The 24,197-nt window shown below is 36.7% G+C and overlaps 1 protein-coding gene across 1 annotated transcript in view; it reads right to left on the reverse strand.

The window, feature by feature from the left end:
- LRRC4C (leucine rich repeat containing 4C) overlaps nucleotides 1–24,197 on the reverse strand; it is a 512,204-nt gene that overhangs the window by 232,598 nt on the left and 255,409 nt on the right. The window contains exon 3 of the mRNA XM_074809816.1: nucleotides 696–833. The gene's annotated coding sequence lies outside the window, so the exon portion shown is untranslated. The remainder of the gene's footprint in view (nucleotides 1–695; nucleotides 834–24,197) is intronic.

Here is a 24,197-nt window from a genome sequence, read left to right on the forward strand (position 1 = left end):
AATCAACTTAAGAATAAAATGTGATCTATCGCTTTGAGTATGTTTAAAGATAGTTGCTGTGATTCTGTTACTTCACATAATTTACAAACTCTGGTAGAGTGCCCTGTCTGCTACAGGGATGCCTGAGCTATTACTATCCTGACATACTATATTTAGGAGTATATTTCTGATATTAACAGGAAAAAAAGGAAGGAGGCTGTGCCTTTTAAAATTCACTCTATGTTGCTGCATGTTCTCTCTCTTCAGTTTAGAGCTCAACAACATCCATCCTTGGCTTCATTTATGAAGCTGAAAAGTCAGAAAGAAGAAGAGAGCATACAAGGTTTTTCCAAAAGCTTTCTTCATTATTGATGCAACTGGCATCCAGATCCAGAATAAGCTTTAAGCACAAACAAACATGACTACAAGACTGACACAGATGAGTCCCAAGAAATCCATTCCCTATAATTTACTTCTGCTACCAATGGAGAGCCTACAGTTACCAATTTAAAAGTCAGTTTGAGATCTGTCCTAAAAATTGATCACCAATCAACCCTTTAAACGCTTTTTTTCTTATACAACCACACGTGGTTCTATGACAAGGGACAGATAAACAGCCAAAAATAAAGTTTGGAAAAAAGATAACGGCAGCAGACCTTAGTAGACACACAATATTAATGAACGAAAGAATGGAAGGAAAGTGATTTTCAGTTTACCTGTCTTCAGTAACCCATGGTAAAATTAATTATCCTTCATGCCAAAGTGTGCAGGATTTATTTTCTCAAACGGTTTGCCGTATCTTAGGATATTTCCATATTAACAATCTCCACAGCACATTCCTTTTTTCTGGCAACCTGTGTGTTGGGGGGAGAAAAAAAAAAAACATTTTATGGTGTGGTGTGTCTCGTGCTGACAGAGCAAGAGATTATAATGTGCTTTACAATGAGTATATTTAGAAATTTGATGATTAATTATGAAATAAAAATGCTTCTGAAGTATAAGTACTTAAAATTTCTTAGGCAGACCATATAAACCATACAATTTATAAATATAGAAAAGAGAATTCATCTGATTTTGCTGTTATATTCTGTTTTGCTTACCCTTATCAACCATAATATTAACAATAAGATGGAACTTGTTCTTGAGACACCACAGGGTGGGTGGTGTATACCACAGCCATTATCCCACTTACCAGACAAAATATCTGCATACTGTAGTGTCAATCCAGATCATTATCATCCTTTTCTGAACGGCGTACGCTGAAATGCAGCTAGTTACTTTGTTGTGTGTTAGGGTTTTTTTTCAACGTTTATAGCATTTTATAACATTTGGCAGGAACATTCAACAATGCCAAATGTACAATGCTAGGGAGCACCTCTGGACTTGGGTATTCTTGGTGCTGAAACTGCCTCTGACACTACAGAGTTACTTCCTGACATGAATTAAAAGCCAACTATCCCCATGACATACATAAATCTTCCCTACTAACTGCAGATTTAAACAATTTAATTTTTTTTATCCCCTAGGACAACCCTTTCATCAGCCTGCTTCTATTGTGGTTCTATATATGTGTAACAGCCATTAATGGCTACTTACATGTTTTATTCATCTGAAATACTTCATGTTATTCCACTGAAAAACACTAAAATTCTAAGGCAGGTGCGTACTACGTTAACGTATGTTAGTTTTGGACATGGTGCAGCTGTTCAAATACCTGGAAATGTAACTTCTCTTTTGAAGGAAAAAACACCTGATAGTAAATACATGCCTAATTGTTGATACCTAATTAATCAAAATATCACAGCTGTATGGTATCTGACAAGTTCATGCAAGAACCCAAATACTTCTATAGAAAATATGATTAGTATAAGTCACTTAAATTCCAGAAAGCTCATTTCTTCTATGCTTGAACGAAAACTCAGGGATAAAAATGTGGTAACATTCCTTTGTAACTAATACTGAGCTTACCTTGAGATATTGTAATATTTGCAGTTTCTCTTTGAATTTCAGAAACTACAACAGTGCACATCACTAGCCATTGTGCATCATATCTCATCAGTTATATATAATAATTCTGAATAAATGAAAATCATGTACCTAGTTAATATGCAGTATGGAAATACAAGGAATATTTTGATCACATCCATCATGTTTTCTCTAAACAGTGATTTTCTACACCAAAGTTATATTATCACCTGCTTTTATTAGCTTGTGATCCAGTGGATTTATTAATTAACTGTAATTAAATTATTTTATTCTACTATTCTATTAGTCTACTATTCTATTGTCAGCTTCTTGTCTCTGCTGGCTTTTTCTATGTATAGAAAAAAATAGCTTCAGGATCTAGAAAAGCAATAAATCATTATCTAAAATTTAACTGGATGGATCTAATAGTTTCTTACCATCAGTAAGAATTTCCATTTGGATACAGATATTAAAAATAAATACATTCTTCAACAAATGTATAGAATATAAAAATAGAAACATATTTAATCTTATAGAAAATATATTAATATCTAGGGAATAGAATATAAAAGATTGCTATTCTTTAAAGCATGGAAAAAACCTTTATACATACACCTACACAACTGATATATTATTCATCTTCTATAACAAATGAGAATAATCAGGGGACAAAAATAGACACAAGAGACAAAAATGCATCAGACACATTCACAGTCACAGATTATACCACAGTTTAACTTACTATTATATAAGAGAAATCTACAGAGACTACGGCTCTTTTAAAACTTAATCACCAGGATCATTCCAAGAACTTCCTTGTAGAAAGTGATTTTACTCCTGTGCTGCACGAAGATAAGAATTTGGCCTAATGTCACCATTAAAACTATGAGAGCCGCTCTGCCAAAGGAAGAACAGGAGGTAGTTTCATCTTATAATAATGCGTTACTAAATTTTAAATGAAGCTCAAACAGTTTACTGCCATCAGTATTTTATCCTTCACAAGGATGTTATGAACTACCTCTGGCAGCAGTACAGGAATGGATCAGACGGCATCCCAGTCTCCAAACTAGATCACATATTTCCCCTCTTTGCACAAAGATAGTGAACGTCCTTCTATAATTAGAGAAATACCTGCCACTTGCTATTAAAAGTGTTAAGGCATAGCTTCAGTGAAAAACTTTCTTAATCTCTCCTCTCTAATTGCAATTGAGGAACTGCCTGGAGTATAAATACAATTACATATATGATTAATTACTAAACAATTTTCATTCTAGATTTGGGAATCACTGACATAATCTTTGAGGTCGGAAGGAACTTGTGAAGACTATCTAATCCAACCTCCCTTGTTTGACCACCCAAACGGTAAAAGCTTTCTCCTTAGATTTAAATGGAATTTTCTGTATTCCAATTTGTGCTTATTGCCTCTTGTCTTCCCTGAAACCAGGTTTCAAAGACATCTACAATATTTTGAGGAAGTGTTATTAAAGTGAGCATTTAGTTTGCTTGTTTCTCATGCTCCCCCTAATGTCAGGGAATCCTATTTCCTTCTCATGTTCCTATAACTGAAGAAAAGATTGGCCTTTCATCCACCAGCAGCGCAGTATTTTCTTCTTAAAACACCTACCACATTCTACTGCATTTCAACAATCTGTTGGTGACTCAAAACTTTAAATTCATTTTTTGACCCTTCAATTTCAAATTCAGATTGGGCTCTGCTTTCTGATAGTTTGACAGGACATATCACTCCTTTCTATTTTCTGCTTTACAAATGTTATGTCTCAATCTTTCTGTTGTTTCTACAGTAAAGACTACATGATTAGCAAGGACAAACGCCCTCATCCATTGCCACGTTGTATTTCAATAAAACCTTATTTTCACAGTCCTGATCATCCCCCACAGAAATAACAAGGTCAAATTATTTCACATTACAAATGTTTATAAACAAATTAGAAAAAAATTCATGGTATTATTGTTCCCTCATGAGTGGTGACTAAGACTGAATTATTTGGATTTTCCTTCCCTTTGCACAACGCCATGCATGTCTCTTTACCTTTGAAACAAATGTATTCTGCAATCTCATTTAGTTACCCAAAATTTCCTAAACGACATAAATTTTCAGCACCTCTGCAGGGCAATTTCCTTAGTTTATGATGCCTCTATGCTGAAAAGAACTGGAGTCCTAAATAGACTAGGTCAAAGTAACACATTGGAGAAGTCTTCGTTGGATTTATACTTGTTTTTTTTTATGGAAATCACTCCATTGTTCCTACTAAGTCAATAAATCATGCAACTGGTTGGCATAGTCACAGTTGTAGAACGTGGCATAAAATGTGCACATATATTCCTCTTACTTATCGCCTGGGGAAAAAACATTTAATGTTTTGAATGAAAGATTTTAAATCTTTCCTGTACTGTAATTCTGAGTACTTCTAGTACACTCATTGAAGTAAACTCATTCAGCACTCAAGATTTTTTCAAATATTTTAAATTATTTTTTTCTTTCTTAAAAAACATTCATGTATTCACACAAAGAAATGCTTTGCACGCATGAACCACTATGTAGCTTTTAGAGATATAGTTCCCAGCCATGTAAAACTGATTAATTAAAGACAGCTCAATAAACCATTTCTTTACCATGGCGTAGGATATCGGCCAAACATTAGGCGCTTTTTTCCAAAGATGCTTTCTTATTCTGTCATTGCTTTAAAGTACGCAATTTCTTTTGAGGGGACGAGGGGGTAGTTCTCCATTCTCAGTGATAATTTAATTTCCCTCTTGTATAAAATCTTGGCTACAACTCCATTGCTAACAAGATAAAAACGATAGTTAACTTTCAATTAACTTTTCAATTCATTCTCGTATCTGGTATTTGGTGGAGTCATTAACACCTGTGCAGAATGAATGTTATCCAAGTGTACACTGCGAGCAAACCAGAATAGGAACATTTTATACCTATCTTACATAGGTGTAAAAGATCACATATGTTGCAAGGCAGAGTGAAAGTTGCTATATTTAATTTTGGGGATATCGAATTGCAGCCTGGGATGCATTTGCTTCCGAAGGACAGCAGCAGGACAGCCTCCCCCTCATCCTTGTAGGAGGAGCCCCATGGTGGAAACAAATGGGACCAGCTGATTCAGAGTGCCCTCCCCAAGGCACAAAAGGTTTCCTCAGAGGAAATCCTTCTCACATCATGTTCAAATCTGTCCCTTCAGCTCCTAAATGTAACGCAAACAGCTTGAGATGCTATGGCTTTGAGGTAGACTAGGAAACAGGACAGTGCAGCAGAGCTTTTTACTGGCTGAAAAGCTTTCAAATGATGTTTCATATATTTATACAGTTTACACGAAATTGCAATGTAAAGACTACTGCTATTTTAAGCCTTTGTGTGAACATTGCTAACTTTAAGACTGCATTATATTGATTTAAGTCATTTTTAGCTGGCTTAAACTAAATCAAAATATGACACTTATTTTGAAATATGAATGTCTACGCTGGGGTTTACACTGAAAGAACTGAAGATATGAGTTGTTACTGGGTTTCAGTACAGATTTATATCTGGACCTAAGTCATCTTCGTATACTCTGTGACAGATGCTCTTCACTTAGGAAAGGCAATATAGATTAATTCCCTTACCACAAAGAGGGAAAGCAACTTCTGGACACAGTGAAAAGACATACATAATTATTATTTATATATGCAGAAACAGAAACTATTTTCCACACTGCGATCGACAAATTCAAATGATTTGATTTATCAAGACAGGACAATATTTAACTTTAATCAGAATTCATTAAAGTAAAGGTGGCTAAGCCAGAAAGATTTTATATTTATGCTGCTTAAAAAATAAGCTTCATATTTATTCATTAACAATTGAACAATCTAAGCCACATAATTTATTTGTATACAATTAGAATTCACAAAAATTTAAAACTCTTAGTCCATACCTAATTCATGTAGAAAAGAATTATCCTATTATCATAAATGTATGGATATGGATAAATGCTATTTAAGTAAGTAACATCCTACAGTCAGATTATCCTGAGTTTATAGGAATTGATATTATATTTTACAAATGTCTTGGAAATAGAATTTCAGGCTCATAGTAGGATGATGTTGTAAAAAGAATTGTATTATCTCTCCCTTTAGAGCAATGTGTGCTCAGAATTAAAGACAAGCTGAAACACATTCTGCAATTTCTGAATATAAGACAGGTTCCTATCCCCAAGAAAGGTAAAAGAAATCACGTTGTATTATTACTTAGATATGACTGAAATTAAAAACAAAACAAGCAAACAAACAGCCACCCCCCAAATACCACACCTGTAACCTAAACTTTTACAGAAATATATCTTTCTTATTGTCATTTGAATATTTACAGATTTAGTTCTTCATATTTCCTAGTAAAATCAATCCATGTGTACTAGAAATAGCATACATCAAGCAAACTTCAGTTTTCTTAAAATCTTTTGATCCAAAAAGAGATTTCTAACTTGATAGAGTCAGTATAACTTATCTCCTATATGACCCTTCCACAGGCAGCATTATGCAGAAAGCTGCCATGTGGTTCTGCTTATGCTCAGCATGGTTTTATTTAGTTCATAATATGCAGTTCAGAGCGCCGTATCAAGGCACTTCTTTCAAATACCACTGTAGGCCATTTCCCACCCCCCAGAGACTCATTTCAATTAGAAGACATTTCTCATATCATAAAAGACCTTCGAACTCTTTTGATGAAAGATCCAAGATTTTTCTTTTTATCAACACAGCATCACTGTAAGCTACAGATTATGTTAAATGGAAGAGAAAAGCTTGTTTTTTTCCCGAGAACCTACTGGTTTATTTCTCCTTCCATCTCCTCTTCCCAGATCCATCCATAATCAGAAACCCCTGAAGGGGGTCAAAACACAAATATGAGCTCCTTTAATAAATTTAAAAATAACCCAAAACCGAACTTACTGGACAAACAAAAATAAAGCAAAAATTAACACACAAACCATAACAATCATAACTACTATAGTAGTAGTGATCTTTTATCAGTCTTCTGTCCTTGAGTTTCCCCACAGGTGAATTATTATTTCAACAATTTGTCACCTCTTAATCATGATGTTTTCATGATGTAGATGAACTGAGGATTACACATAACTGCCCTTGGAAAAATGAACCTGAGAAAAAGATCAGCATACAGCGCATCGATCCCTGGAAGCAGCCAGCAGAAAATGAACACACATTGACCAAGGAGTGGAATAATGGCTTTGTTGACAATCTCGGTGAAGTTCAGCCTCTGCAACTAAGTACACAGAGAGATAAAAAGATGGAGATATGAAGAAAATCATCTCCCTGTCACCTCTGTTCTCTGCTTTACACGGTTATTCCCCTTCAGTCACATACACGGCCAGATGGCCACAGATCAAGGATGGTACGCCACTTGTGATCACAGTAGTTTCTTTGCCCTTCTGGCCACAGATGATATGAAAACACCTCATTCATCAAAAGAAAGTTTCTACATTGTCAAATAGTACTATAGCTTATTGTAATAATTATTATTACACTCTTCTTCACCTCAATTAAATTCAGATGAAGTCAGCAAATCCACAGTGGACTTATGGTCCCAATCTATAAATATTGTAAGGTCCCATGAGTATTAAATAACCACCAGTAAGGCAGTTGCACATGACTTTTCTAAATAGATGCGTTGCATAAGAAGAAAAACAATAGAAGAATAAATCACTGCCAGATATAGATGCAAAGCAACAAAGAAAGGCAGCATTACAAATACATCCAGAGACTAGATGGAAAAAAAGACAAAGATCAGTTTTTTTCAGTTTAAGTAAACTTAAAGTAGCTTTAAACTTAACCTTGGTAGGGCATTAGAAATTATATCAATTGCATTAAAATACAACAACTCTGAAAGAAAATAAAAGCAGCTTAATTTTATCGGTCATAATAAGGAATACTGCAATGACATGGTTTTTATATCACTGCACCAATGAAAAAACATGTGTGAAGAGGTGTTTACAACGGTGGAAAACGAGAGAGCCCTGTAGAGGGATAAAAACTTTAACTATACATTTCTTCTTTCCATAGAGTCCATTAATCAGGAGTGTAGGTGTCAGGGATATTCACTGGTGAAGCAGCTGGGCTGTGCAGTCTGGCCATCTATACAGGGAGCATCACTCTTTGATGCCGCGAGAGGAGATCATTCCACACTCTTATTTCAGTCTTTATAGGAATTTAAGGAGATCCAGCTGGAAAACAAGAACTTTCTTTTGTGATAATTATTATGATTTCTGACTTTGATATAGTAAAAGCCAAGCTCTTTGGGAAAAAAAAAAAAAAAAAAGGAAGGAAGATCAAGGATCTTTATACAATCTCTTAGTGCAGGCGTATATATACATATATTTGGTTATAGATTAATAAATATCAAAGTTAAGAAGTGGGAGCAATGCTCCCAAGAGCTGCAGATCTGGGAATTTTCAGAAGAAAAAAAATAATCCAAGATGCAGATACATGAAGAATGTAATACAATGCAATGTAGTCTGAGTGACATTATCCATCCCTAACCTGAAAGATATTTTTAGTAAGGAAACACCTGGGTTTTTTCCATGTGTATAAAGTCTGTTTATTTTATCTGTTTTCACTCAAACACCTGAAAATGGAGAAAATAGGATGACATTTAACGGCACATCCAATGTCTTTCACTCACTGACTCAAAAGGCTTTCAGTTATATTGTTCAGTCCTATAAACTGCTTAGGGAAGGACTAAGTTGAAAAGTTGAATGTCACTAGACAGTTACTGGATAGCCAAGACAACATAACCATAATGTTATCAGGTAGGAGTATTCCAGTTTTAACATAACTGTACAAAACCTCATGTAGACTTCAGCAGATGACCATGCATGTGCAAAGAATACTGATTCAAGCTGTAGAAGATAACAGGATCATCATCAAAAGAACAGAATCCAGTCTTGTAAGAGGAATGGGAAAGTGCTTAGCTCATTTACCCCAGCAAAATGAAGGTTAAGAGAAGATATGATTAGAGTCTATAAATATATTGGCTGGTTAAAAGTAGAAAGATACAGGGAACTTTTAACGTAAAGGACAGTGTCATAAAATCACACGTGCATACCCTCATGCATTTAAACATAAAACCAGAAGATTACTTCTGAACATTAAAATGGTGAATTTTCTGTAATAGACCTACATTCAGAAAAATGGGGACAACCAGACTTTCTAACCTACAGCCAACTAAATTCAGAGGGTTTTGTTTCTTAAGACAGGCTAAATTGATTTTAAGAAAGGAAATGCATGATGTGGCTGTCTTATAGAAGGGGGGAATCAGTGTCAATAAAGAGCATTACAACAAAATCATGGTTTTACTGGGTTTTAATCTCTGGTCAGTTGCATTCTCACACTAGGTAGGACTTATCTTGACAGACCATGTTCAGATACTTATTCTCCATGAATAATTTCCAGAAATACACATTTCCTCGGTTTGAGAATCAGTCACTGGCGTAAGCCACTTGACAAACTTCTCTTCATGTTCCATTATGGTGCTCACAGGATTACCCTTAAAGTACAGCATTCACTTTGAAAATCCAAAATCTTTCTGACACTCATTTCCCCTTCAGAATCAAAACAATGTTTAGATATAGTGGTACTTTAGGCACAGTAAAATATAAATGGTCTCAAAACAGCCTGAAATACATAAAAAATGGAGTTCTCAATTATTCCTACTTGTATGATTATTTACTTCAGTAGTTCCTACCACTACTCATTCCTCAGCACCTCCAGCTTTACTGATGCAGTTGTTATGGATGGATACAATGATACGCGTGCACATTGAGTGGGTGTTGCAATACTTCAGGCATTTTCTTTTACTGATTACCTGACAAACAGTGAAAGTTGAACACAGAAATATATTCTTACTAGATTTTATTCACTGAGGCTTTGTTTTCTCTTTATTTTCTTCTAAATGTTTCAAAATAGCATTGCAGCTGAACCATATTAGCAATTCCACCACATAGTAGAAAAACCCACGAACATTAACGTTGTCCAGAACAATAAATTGGCTGAAGGAGAAAACAGAATCGGGTTTGGAAACATATTCAGATCCGGATTCAAAATTTGGTGAACGCTAAATACAGACATGACACAGTGTTAGCATTCACAGAATCACAGAATCGTCTAGGTTGGAAAAGACCTTGAAGATCATCCAGTCCAACCATTAACCTAACATTGACAGTTCCCAACTACACCAGATCCCTCAGCGCTGGGTCAACCCGACTCTTAAACACCTCCAGGGATGGGGACTCCACCACCTCCCTGGGCAGCCCATTCCAACGCCCAACAACCCCTTCTGTAAAGAAATACTTCCTAATATCCAGTCTAAACCTTCCCTGGCGCAACTTGAGGCCATTACCTCTTGTCTTATCACTCATTACTTGGTTAAAGAGACTCATCCCCAGCTCTCTGCACCCTCCTTTCAGGTAGTTGTAGAGGGTGATGAGGTCTCCCCTCAGCCTCCTCTTCTCCAGACTAAACCCCCCCAGTTCCCTCAGCCGCTCCCCATCAGACCTGTGCTCCAGACCCTGCACCAGCTCCGTTGACCTTCTCTGGACACGCTCGAGTCATTCAATGGCCTTTTTGGAGTGAGGGGCCCAAAACTGAACCCAGTCATCGAGGGGCGGCCTCACCAGTGCTGAGTACAGGGGCAAGATCCCTTCCCTGTCCCTGCTGGCCATGTTATTTCTGATAGAAGCCAGGATGCCATTGGCCTTCTTGGCCACCTGGGCACACTGCTGGCTCCTGTTCAGCCGTCTGTCAATCAACCCCCCCAGGTCCCTCTCTGACTGGCAGCTCTCCAGCCACTCCTCCCCAGGCCTGTAGCGCTGCTGGGGGTTGTTGTGGCCCAAGTGCAGCACCCGGCATTTGGCCTTATTGAAGCTCATACAGTTGGGCTCAGCCCATCGCTCCAGCCTGTCCAGGTCTCTCTGCAGAGCCTCCCTACCCTCGAGCAGATCAACACTCCCACCCAACTTGGTGTCATCTGCAAACTTACTGAGGGTGCACTCGATCCCCTCGTCTAGATCATCAATAAAGATGTTAAACAGGAGTGGCCCCAAAACCGAGCCCTGGGGGACACCACTCACGACCAGCTGCCAACTGGATTTAACTCCGTTCACCACAACTCCTTGGGCCCGGCCATCCAGCCAGTTTTTTACCCAGCAAAGCGTGCGATCATCCAAGCCTCGAGCAGCCAGTTTTGCCAGGAGAATGCTGTGGGAAACGGTGTCAAAGGCCTTACTGAAGTCAAGGTAAACAACATCCACAGCCCTTCCCCCATCCAATAAGCAGGTCACCCTGTTGTAGAAGGAGATCAGGTTTGTCAAGCAGGACCTGCCTTTCATAAACCCATGCTGACTGGGCCTGATCCAAGATTATGAAGGCTGTATTAGTAATTTCTCAGACAACATGCAGATAGAAACAAAGGTGCTATTTCCTTTCCTTGCGATAGAAGTATTTTATGTTCCCATCTCAGGGCTTCACTTTATTGACTTCGCAAAAGTAAATACCTACCACTGTCTGAATCCAGTACTCAAAGGAAACAACACTGTTGATTTAGATAATTGCATAGCATTTTCAATATATTTCCTTATTCTTATGTGTGCTAGCACTCTGCTTTCATGACTGTGCTGCACATTAGACTTTTGCATATTTTCATTATCTGTCTACACGATACTTAGGTGTCTTTCTCTTGACAGGTTCCAGTTAACTTGGGATCTGACAATGTGTATCAACATATTCTGCTCCCTTTCATGATCAATATGAGTGGCAATTTTAATTACATATCACATTTTAGTGATATGTAATGACTATTTATATATCTATCACTTCATTGGCCTTTCATTCGGACCATCACCTCGCTAGCCAAAAATCCAGTTTAAAAGAGCTGGATGGATGGAAGCTTACCATCTATCACAAAGAGCTGGAAAATTTATAGACACAGTTGAACTCTCCAGACTGATAATTTGAACTATTTAACCAACACATTACCAAGTGTATTAATGAACTCTTTACTACATTATTTTCAGCTGATGTTTTCTTAACAGTTCAGTTACTGTATAGCCTACGTGGCAGGATGAACACATAAGCAAGACAGTGAAGATTGGTCAGTTATCCTAATAAACAGAAACAGCAGGTCTGAGGAGAATGTACTGGCTTTCCACCAGTTATCCCATCATTATCAGATACTAATAAGCATCAAATCCACTCACTCACAGAAGACTTGTATTAGATAATCATGTACATGACAGAGACAAGAAATATAAAATGTAAATTCTAATGTTTTTTCTATTACTTTTTTATACCTCATTTGGTGAACAAATTCCCCAGGTCAAATGAAAACACACCTATTCAGCTAAATGAAAAACAACTCCCTTTTAAGCATTAATGAGATTTAACACAAAAGCACTGCAACACTGTCAAACACCTCCACTCCTCAGACCTTGATTTCTTCACCTATATGGCACCTGTATCTTGGTTAAATAAAACACTGGAAAGAGTTTTCTGAAGCAGATTCCCTAAAAACACAGTATATTCAGTTTCTGAATCTTTATATTAAATGCCATGGGCAAAAAGAGGTCATACAGTGTCTCAAGACTCTTCATGTCATGGATGAATACAGGGAAATAATAATGTGAACAAGAATGATAGGATGGCAGAGTCTGTACTCCTCCAAGGAGTAAGAAAGACAGGCTGAGGGGTCAAAAAGCCCTGGTGCGTCAAGCCTAGCTGAATTACAGTTTTACCACTGCCCCAACATATACTGGGACAACAGTCTCTGGCAACAGTTGTATTATAAGGCCACCATTTCCAGTTCTTTTACAACAAAAAAGAAAAAAAACAGCAGCAATAACAAAAATATCTCTTTGCAAGTACAGAGATTAAGGGTAAAAAATAACCAGGATCAGATGTGTTGTTTATATATCATAACGTTGTCTGGGTAAAGCTAACAACTTATAGATAGGAATTATTGAGATTCAAATGACAAAATCTAATTGCATGTGTGTTTTTCCTCCTAAAGAAAAAAGTGGCAAAAACTGGGGAAAAAAAAAAAAAAAGGACATCAGCTGTCAAGTATGTTCTTTTTACTCATTTGGCAAAATCTTGGTTAAAGGAAATAGGACAAACTCAAGATAGAGAGCATCATAAAGAAAGAGGGTGATATAAACACCTGTGGAATAGCTTAACCATTAATTTGTTTCATTTGTCTAGTGCTGTTTGAAACATTCACTCATATTACATACTTTTACTTACTTTTTAAAGTATATATTCATGACATGATATTACAATCTGATACCTTTCCTTGATAAGCAACTCGTAGTCCTCTTCACTAGCTAGTATGCTCATTCTTTTGACGGGCTTTTATTGTGTTAACCATATATCAGAAGTAAGTGTTCTCTTGCTCTCAGAGCAACATATGAAGCGATCATGAGCCTGTCTTTAACAAGACTTCTCTACAGTGTGAAGTGGAAGTCAAACCAATTCCATATTCAAAACTTCGCTTAGTGCGTCACTTCAGAGATACGATAGTATCAGTTTGGAATATTAGTTTTGTCATGTTGCTGCCTGCCACATGCAGGGCATGCCAGGTCTATATGGTTTCAACTTTCAATTAGTAACTAGTTGTCTTAGGTCCGTTAAGAAAACTCCCAAAAAACCAGGGAGCAATGAAAAAAAAAAAAGTCACTATGAAAAACTGGATTTTTTTCAATATAGTAAAGGAAGAGAAATACTAATCTGATGAGCATGGTACATGGATGTTAAAATTCTTATTCTAAAAATGTTTGATTTTGCTTCTCCTTGCATTTTGTAGAAACCCCAGTGATACTGGCATGCAGTCATGTTCCTAAATTCAGCTTAATCTCCTGAATTTGTAGAGGAAACCAAATCTCAAATCTAAATACCTCTGATTGTGGTTTGCATGTGCCCTGATTTTAATTTATCTGTAGGTATCATGTATTCCTGTAGGCTGATATGCAATGGAGAAACACCTTTGAAACTGTTACAAAGGACGTGTAAGACTTCAAGGTTTGCACGTGAAGAAACTTTGAAAAGTACAATTTTCTGATGTCAAGACATACACACAAAGTTCTAAACAGTAAGAGAGATGCATTAAATATATTTTACTCTCCCCTGTTGCTCTTTAACTCATTCTGTTGGGAGGGGAAAAAAAAAAAAAACAACCCAACCAACTAAGACCAAACTTCCACATACTACTGAGTACACTCATCTGTGTTTAGCATTTTCAATTCTCAGCATCAATGCTGACGATATCACTGAATCAAATATTATGGCTAGATATCTAAATGCTGAATAACTGCATGACTAAATACATCTGTGTTCATTAAGCCTAAATCAAGGATAATCAATGTTTTTGTTTGTGCGGTAAACAAACTGCTACTAGAATTATGGAGAATTTTTGGTCTTCGCAAATCCTTCTGTTTCCATACAGCATTATGGGTTATCAGTTCTGTTGCAGGGCTCGTTCTGAGGTATCAGATCAGATATAGTTAGTGGAACTGAATCAAGAGACTGGGAGATGAGTGTGTGTGTCTGAAATGACAGTCACACACTCTCGCTATATTTTCTTTGTTTTTTTTAAATATGAAGATAATGAGCAGAATTTAAAGTGCTATTACCTAAGCTTGAATCACTGCTTTTACATACCTAGAAATATCACTACAAAATGACACAGAGACAAAAATGTGCATCTCCAGTATCACACTTAAACACTGGCTAGGTCTAACCCGTTATCTATTTACTGCACAAATTCTTCTGTATCACAGAATGACTCACAGAGCTAAAATAATAATTGTAAAAATATCTGAATTTCATGCTGGATTGACAGCCCTGGAGACTTAAGTTTCCTCCTCATCCACAGAGCAGAAACAGTATAAGTAGCTGTACTACAAGCTCTTCCTCACCACCACCCACTTGGAGAGACTATTGTTAAAGGTAAAAGACTTCTCAATATTACAGCATGATGTTTATAGCCTTGAGTCATCTATGGCCTCTTTTGCAGGGTTGATAAGCACCTACATTTCAAACTGACTTTCAAAGAAATTAAGGGCAACTTGAACCTATGGAAAGAGGAGAGGCAAGTCCTTGTACTGAAGTGAGGCACCTCAGATTCCAGGAACCTATTTCGTAGTCATCTTGCAAAAAAATGAAATCCTTTGTTTCTCAACTGAGATCCTACAAAAAGTCAGTCAAGTAATTCTTATTAGGTACTTAATACTTCAAAAACGGGGGAAAACATAGTGTAAGATTTTGGAAAGCGTATTGCAAGAAAAAGAAACTGAAAATATAAATTTTGTAACCAAGGGGAAAAAGACTTACATACAGCATAAATATTACATCAGTGTTAGTTCAACTAACCAATCACCTATATAGATTATTTAACATGTGGGCAATTTCTTACTCACTGTTAAGTGAATATGAGACTGCGGTTCAAAACTTTATTGAGGATTTCAACGAGATCAAAAGGAGTGTAAGAAAATAACAGCAGTGAAAGCAAGTTCAAGCCCAACTTCACCTCAATCAGCTAATGCAATAAAGACTCACACGTTTTCTGTAATTCTAACAATACAGACTAAAGCTTCCCCTCTTTTGCAACACGACTAAAGTCAAAATATCATTCATTTAGGCAAATTATCTGCTATCACTCTGTTAAAATGGTGGACATAAAGCTATTGGGGAAAAAATAACTTTTCATTATCTCTAAACCAGGAAGCGCATCACTACTAAAATTTCCCTAGAGAAAATGCTGCCATATTTATCTATTTCAAGATTAAACTTTGATTAATATAATTATTTCAAAAGCATACATCTATATAGATGCAAAGATATATCACATCAACTTTCTGTAAAAAGGTCTAATTAAGATTAAACTTGCCCCCGTGGTAAATGTGAAATTATTTAATTATAATCCAAATTATGCAAATTGAATAGTTTCTATTTCAAAGACTCACTTGCATAGGGCTAAGAAGCTCATTAAATTCAATTAGCAGTAATGTACGGCTGTCATGCTTCCATTCTGAACCACAGTATTATAGTAAAGTTCTTCGATTATTTCCCTGTAGGGCATTATTAATACCACGTACCATACAAAAGAAAAGCTTAGAATAATCTGAAAGACGTACTTACCTTTCCCCCTGGTTTTAGACATTCAATCTCAAATAAAAGAAGAATTAATGGAAACATGATAATGCATGAGTAGATTCAAAACAAAAGTACCTTAAGATAAAAAGTAGAAATATGTAATAATTACTAAAAATCAAAGACCGTCAACAAATATATAAGTGCCAACAATACAGCAGAACGTTCCTGCACAACAAAAAATGAGTCTATAATGATTTGCTGGCAAAAGCTCACATTTTTATGATGACCACGGTACACAAACAGGATTCATTTAATGTTAAATCATTTCAGCAACCTGTATTCATTGTGTATTATTTAAATCAAACTTCAAACTAGATTCACATGCCACATACCAAAACTGCTTCGGTTTTCCTGTATCAACGATGTCCATATAAGCCTATTGTTATAATTTTCGTATGCCTACAGACATTATGGTTTTACATGTAATAGTTTGCTGACAGACAAGCCTGTGATGTCTTGTTCACTTCTCACTGCTGAAGAACAGAGGCAGCTTCTCTTTTCACAACGGCAGAGACTCTGGAGCAGAAGTGAAAAAGACATGAGAACAGAATGCTGTTAACTTACCTAATTCTGCTACGTGTTTGTATTTAAAGTTACAATTTGCCACAGAAAACCTTGGGTCACTATTATACGTTGATAGCTTGGCACGGTCAGAAGAGCTCTGACAATGCTCAAGATCCTTCTAGATAGTTTACTCAGTGGCACCTGTTTGGCACCTCCAAATTGTAAGTTGGCAGTGCCACACCATTCTTCCTGGGACTCCAGATGCCAAACACAGCTGACTGGCTGCTCTGTGATTGCACTCAAAGGAGCATCAACAGGTTGCACAGATTCCCCATGGGTAGTTTTGCACCGTGGCTTCTGACATTGGTTGCTCTCTCTTCCCCAACTACATGAAACACCCGTAGTGTCCTATGCGCTAGACCAATAAAAAGTTGAGGTGTCTGAGAAAGGACTGATGGAAAGAATATTTAATAGAATAGACCAGTATCTGGAATTATAAAGAAAATCATTAAGAAGAGCTGAGACTCCAGCAGTGTCCTGCCTTCCTGGCCTCCAAGTTCTGAAGAGTGTGCTGGAAGGGCTCTGACTGGGAAAACACTGCAAGGAAGGTACAGATGAAGAGTGACCACTTGAAAATACCCATGAGACATTTTCATTGGTACTATTTGCAATCCATAGCTGTGACACTTGTGACAATTTCTGGGTTTTCACCCCTTTTTTTTGGGGGGGGGGGGGGGGGAGAGGGGGCAGTGGTATTTATTAACTCTTAGCAACAGAAAGTCTGATCCTCAGGCGAAGAAAATATAAGAAATATCACCAATTATGATTAAGAAATCTGCTGAGCAAATGAGACAGAAACTTGTCAACATAGTTACTCAGGTCAGAGATGCTGATTCTCTTCGGCCACAGGAAAGGAGAATATTTAGGCTCTAGTCCATGCTTATACTTCAAGGGAAGGAGAAAGAGGTGAGGAAGTGGTGTGCACATAGGGAAAAGTAAGCTTTGGCTTCATCTGAAACATGCTCTTTATTTTTACTGTCATTACTATTGTGACACGGTCTACTGAATAACCAAAAAACTACAGATGTCTGGGGGCTTAAGTTGTATGAGGCAGTCTTCCACCACAGCCCCAATGTTTGATTCATAAACAACACACAGAGGGAAGAGCACCACCTGCTGAATCCCATATGCCACTAACAGGGAAATTTTAGTCCCTTTTAAAGTTTCATCATCTGATATCCAATGCTACTAACATTAGAAAACAAGGCAATACACCATTTATTTCTTTCCAGGACACATATGAAAGTTGATCTTTTTCAGGTCAGGCCATTAAGTCTACAGCATATTTTTACAACCCTTTTGCTTTCTGTGTGGGCCCTGATTCTTCCCACATTCAGGTAACCTTTTTTGCATGGATGAAAATTCAGATACCACGGATACTGATATAATTTTGATTTTCTGTTTTAAACTTCTTAGAAATATGCATCTGAGGTGTAAGTCTTGGGGTTGGACTTGTCCAGCCCTGTGTTTATAACAGAGGGGTAAAGATCAGAACTTGCAAACAGAGTTCTGACTACATTAGAAGGAAAGACAAGTGAAACTGGAGATACCTAGAGCATAGTCCATTTCCAAAAATGTTCTGTTGAATAAGCAGTGGAAATGAAGCATAAAACAAAGACATTTTTCTGGTTTTGCTCTTTTTCTGGCAGAAAGTACAGCAAAGTCCCTGAAGACCTTGTTTCTTCTCTGTATATCTTTGCATCAGTCCTCTGTGAAACTGTTGACCAAGAACATTATTAATACAATGTTCATGAGGAGTACTCACTGCTGTATGTTAAGGGACTCATGGAGTCCTGGCAGCTGTTTGTAACAAGCTTAGGGGAAAATATTTCTGGATAGATTCCAAAAACAGAGCTTAAAGCTTTTTTTTTTTTTTCTTTTTCTTTGTTTTTTTCATAGAAAGACACTGGAGTCAGCACATTAGAAGAAATGACATTACACTGTAACAAGCAAGTCATGGCTGAATGAGAGACTGAAAAAGTTTTGCATCCTCCTATAAACTGTTAATCTCCCAATCCTGTGTCTTCTTCAACCTCTTCTTTCAGTTCCTGGTGCCATTTCAAAGTTGAGAAAGATAGGAAGGGTATCGTAAGAAATTTTAAAGAAACACTCAGTGGATGAGATGTATAGAGTTGAAAATGAAAGACAAAGGGAAAGACCGATCCTTTTGGCAACCTTACTGCTGCAAAAGATTTTACTTCTTTCATGCTCTTCTGTAGTTCTAAACAGTTCTGGACTTCCTTCCAAGGTAACAATGAATTTAACCGCAAGAAACATGACCATACCACATGTTCAGAATTGTGTCGTTTCTTTCATTAACTAATATTCTCAAGCAAATATGGTGATGGCAGGCTACTCCCTTCACTCATTATAATGTGGAGATTCATTTCAACGCAAACTTGCAGCTCACATGAATTTCCTCATTAAGCATATGTGATTCATGATTTGGATTACCATTTTAATAATCACCAGGTCTCCGTATAAATTTGTGTGCCAACAGCAGGAGAAACTAGCAGTTAGCTATACTAACAATTTTACTCATTATTTTGAAATCTGTTTCATTATCCCGCATGTGACTCCTCCGTTTATACCATCAGATGGCAACTTGCTAACATTAACAGACACAAAGATCCTACAAGCTTTAGTTTTTCATTTGAACCTTTCCCTGTCCTTTCTATGAAATAACTTTGCATACATTGTACCCTTTCTTCCATTTCTGTTCCCTTCTCTTTCTTTCCCATAACTCCCTTTTTTAATTTGAATGGAGTGACTTTTCTAGCCTTCTTTAGCAGAGCTCAAATCCAGCAACATTTGAGCATGGGTTCAGTATCTCACAGCTTGGGGAAGTTGGCAGCCTTCCTCTGTACAAAGGCTATTGCCTCTTATCAAAACTACATTTCTTGCTTAATAATATCTCAGCAATAATATCTTCATCCCTGTGAAGAAATAATAAAATCAGTGTGCATCAAAAAAAAAAAAAAAGCTTTAACAGCAGCAAAGTGACTTTTCCTTAATGGACAATGTGTAACTAAAATACATCATTTCATTATTATTGAATGAAAAGGACTTTGTGACTCTCTCAATAGTTCTGTTTTATCACATGCAACTCACCACAAAATACCTTCAGAAACCTGCTAGGCTTGACAAGTTGTCTTTCATATTATTTGCTTTTAAATCAATCAAATACCTTACTAACAAATCTTTTTTTTTTTTTTTTTTGGTTGAATATAGGTAGGAGGGAGAGTTGGAAAAAAAAAAAAAAGCAAGCCACATACACAAGTCAGCAGTGAATAGGAGTCTTATTGTTGTCATCCAATTAAAAATACTCACTTGGAAGCAAGCGCTGATAAAAGACTGCAGGAAGCCAACTATGCCAAACTATTCATATATAGTATTTGAAAAGAAAGTCACCACTTTGACATATGATTGGCAATAGGAAGGAAAAAGAAAAAAAGAAAAAAAAAAAAAAAACAAAGAGAAAGAAGGATAGAAACAAAGAAACAAACAAGTAACTCCTTTTTAGGAAGGTTGAGTATTTTAATAAAAAGACACACAATGATGATTAGTGAGGGATTTTAAAACTATACTAAAAAAGCCAATGGATAAAATTGGTTACTAAAGATTGTTTGCCAAGCTAGAAGAAAAAGCAAAACCACAAACCCAGTGTCTGACTCAAAAAATCACTATTTTTTCCAGTTAACCTCTGAGTTTCCCAGTTCTGATAAAGTGCAAAGAAATACTGAGACTTAAGAGATTGAAACCTGGCTCAATTTAAATCCAAAACAAAACTTCTACTGAGAAGAGAATTTCTGTCAAGCTTTAAACATTCCAGAAGACTTTAATCAAAGTTTCTCCTACATCAGAGCATTCACAATCTGTTTTTTACACATACACTAAAAATTCTCTTCTAAAATCTCACTTGAAAAATAAAACTACAGAGCATTAAAAAGCTTTGATGTTTTTTTTAAGTATAAAGGAAACCTGCTCGAGATCAAAATTTGTCAATTGTTAAAAGTCTTATTTTGTGAGTAGAAACTTTAACTTCCAGATTAAATATTCTGCACAACATGAATGTACCCTTTCTCTCATTATGTACCTAAGCTCATGAAAACATTAGAGTTGCTGGGGATGAATCACTTCTGTTCACTTGTAACATCAATTAAATTAGGCTGGTTGGGGCAACAACTTCTTTGCTTGAGGTTAAAATGGTTGCAAAACATCCATTCTAAATAAAATTGGCAACATGAATACTATTAGAGACATTTGCATGAAAGTACTCCTTTTGTTCCAATATGTAAAACCAATAAATGGAAAAGAAGAAACTGAAGTGCTAATGAAAAACGTATGGTATAATGTTTGTTTGGGACAGAAGTGATGCTTAATTGTATTTAAGCATGTGCCTTTCTCTTTTTACTCACTATTGCCAGTTCAACATGTGTGTAAAATGCCACTGTTTTTGACAAAGCAGCACACTCTTACAAGTGAAATAAGTGTAATAATTAGTCTAGACTGGAGAAAGGCACTTCAGGCTGCAAATACCCACCTCAGGACCCAAATCTTCACCATGCAATAGTTTTCTAGATACCTAAACTCACAGATAAACAATTATCTAACCATGCTGCTGTTTCTAAGTATGAACCTAGACTTTTGATTTTAAATCAAGAGTTTGAACTGTGGCTTTGCTCAAACAGTTGCAAGAATCCTCTATGGCTGTCTGTGTTTCTATTTTCCACACGTACAACCTCCTCATTACAGATTTCTGCTTCACAACAGAGGCAACGTACAGACAACGTTCTTCATCTGCATCGATGCAAACTGGACACACTGCCTGAATGCACTGTGGTATGTTTTAATGCCAAACCACACAAACTACATTAAACTGCTTCTGAGATTAACTGAACAATCTGTTCCATGGTCCAAGAGATGGGAGGACAGCATTGTTAAAAATACAGTTTAAAACAGGAATACCTTCAACATCTCTGTCAGTTCCTGCAGCAGTTACTTGACCACCATCCAGGTGTCCTTATAATCTAATAATAATTTTGGTTGACCATTGTACACCATATGATAACTATATGCACAGCAAAACAATTAAAACTTGTATTAGATTTTAGAATGACGTGTTATTTATATATTCACTTTCATTATATCTACATATATATAATTAAATATATTTATATAAATAATTATAAACATATAATTATATCATGTATTTAAATAACGTACATATTAATCATATACTTTTACATGATGCAATTTTAAGGCATTGATAATATAATTAATATTTGTTAATAATTTATCTAATAATAGAAATATTTATAGAAATTATATTCCTATATTCACACTCACTTATATCAGTAAAGTCTCTGAAACCACACTAAAAGATCAAAACAAGAATCCTCGCCTTTCTCAAAAGGTCAAGCGACTCTGCAAACAATAGAGGGGCGAGAGCAAAAAAAAAAAAACGGGTCTATAAAACATTTAGAGCAAATAGGAACAAAGTGAAAAAAATTTTGCAGGTACTGATTATTGAAACTTCAAGATGTACACGTGACCGAGAGATCAGTGTTACCAGCCATTAATGATGTCTGATACCTCAGGCAAGAACATCAATCAGTTGACACCACATCCCTTATTGTTAATATTACTTTATATAGCTCTTCCCTTCAAAACTCTTTTGCATTATGCAGTACGTTTGATTACTAGCTGAGGGATAGAGCCATGCAAGCAAATGCCATGCAACAAACCCTGCTAGTATAATTTCTCTACTTCAGATACAACAATGGTAATATATTAGACATTGTGAGCAGTAAATAAGTTTAATTCTTCAAGGCGAAGCATTGTGCTTGTTCTAATGTTTGATACGCAATAGCGCAGTTAACAAAGCGAGTCTACATTGATTTTGGTGCTGATACACTTCAACAAAGTGCAATAATGCCACATGACACAACACTTTCTTTGAGCCCCAACTGAAAACCAAGGGCATAATTTATTTATTAATTAGTTACAATACTTTTTTTAAAAACAGGTAAAAATATAACATCAGTCAAGAGTAAAATCACTACAATCAATGAAAAAGAATTATTTCCGGCAGCTTTAAAAAATATCTATTATCTCATGAATACACAGTGCATAGAGACATAAAATTCAACACGGTTGCATAACAATGCGACATATATCTTCAGTATATAGAGAAAATTATAATGCACAAGAGAGGTAGCCAGGAGTGAGTTACAAGTCTCTTGATAAATGAAGATTAATGTCACAGAGCTAAGCTAACTTGTATTATAATGATACAACAATAATAATAGTTCCTACTGCTATAGCATCTTTTATCTGTGAAGCTCAGAGCACTTTACAAGCACTAATTGAAACTCACAACATCCCTGCAAGGTAGGCAGATTTTATTAATCTGGGTTCTACAAATTGGAAAATGAAGGCACTGATAATTAAAACAGCTTGCCCCAGGTCACGGAGCAAGCTACCAGTTAAACCAGAAATACAACTTTCAACTTTGAGCTCCCAGTTTTAATTCTCCTCCTCTAATCCTATATGCATAACAGTAATATTAATTTAAGCTCCTAACAGAACACAGTACTTCTCTCATTGAAATCAATGGCAATACTGGTCATTTCATTGGTGAAAGTTCATCTGTATCACTAAACAATTCCAAAACTATGCTAATATTTTAACACGTAAGCTGGTCAGCACACACATGTACGTGTATATGCATGGCCACATGTGTGTGTAGGTCTATCTCAAATTTGGATAAATTAATTCTCTGGGGACTCATCATCTGATGTTTGATGGTCTCTGTATCAAGAGAACAAGATACAATTACAGAATCACAGAATCGCAGAATGTCTGAGGTTGGAAGGGACTTCTGGAGGTCACCTGGTCCAGGCCCCTACTCAAGCAGGGTCACCTAGAGCAGGCTGCACAGTACAATCTCCAGACGGCTTCTCAATATCTCCAAGGAAGGAGATTCCACAACCTGCCTGGGCAACCTATCCCAGTGCTCAGTGACCCTCACAGTGAAAAAGTGTTTCCTGATGTTCAGAGGGAACCTTTGGTGTTTCAGTCTGTGCCCATTGCCTCTGGCCCTGTCACTGGGCACCACTGAAAAGAGCCTGGCTCCATCCTCTTTGGACCCTTCCTTCAGGTATTTATAGACACTAATAAGATCCCTCCTGAGCCTCTCTTCTCCCGGCTGAACAGTCCCAGCTCTCTCAGCCTTTCCTCATAAAAGAGATGCTCTGGTCCCTTCATCACCTTCAGGGCCCTTGGCTGGGCTCTCTCCAGTATGGCCATGTCTCTCTTGTACTGGGGAGCCCAGAACTGGACACAGCACTCCAGGTGTGGCCTCACCCGTGCTGAGGAGAGGGCAAGGATCACCTCCCTCTACCTGCTGGCAATGCTGTCTAATGGCAGCCCAGGATACCACTAGCCTTCTTTGCGGCAAG

The sequence above is a fragment of the Strix aluco genome, chromosome 31 (assembly GCF_031877795.1).
Source record: "Strix aluco isolate bStrAlu1 chromosome 31, bStrAlu1.hap1, whole genome shotgun sequence".
Taxonomy (NCBI): domain Eukaryota; kingdom Metazoa; phylum Chordata; class Aves; order Strigiformes; family Strigidae; genus Strix; species Strix aluco.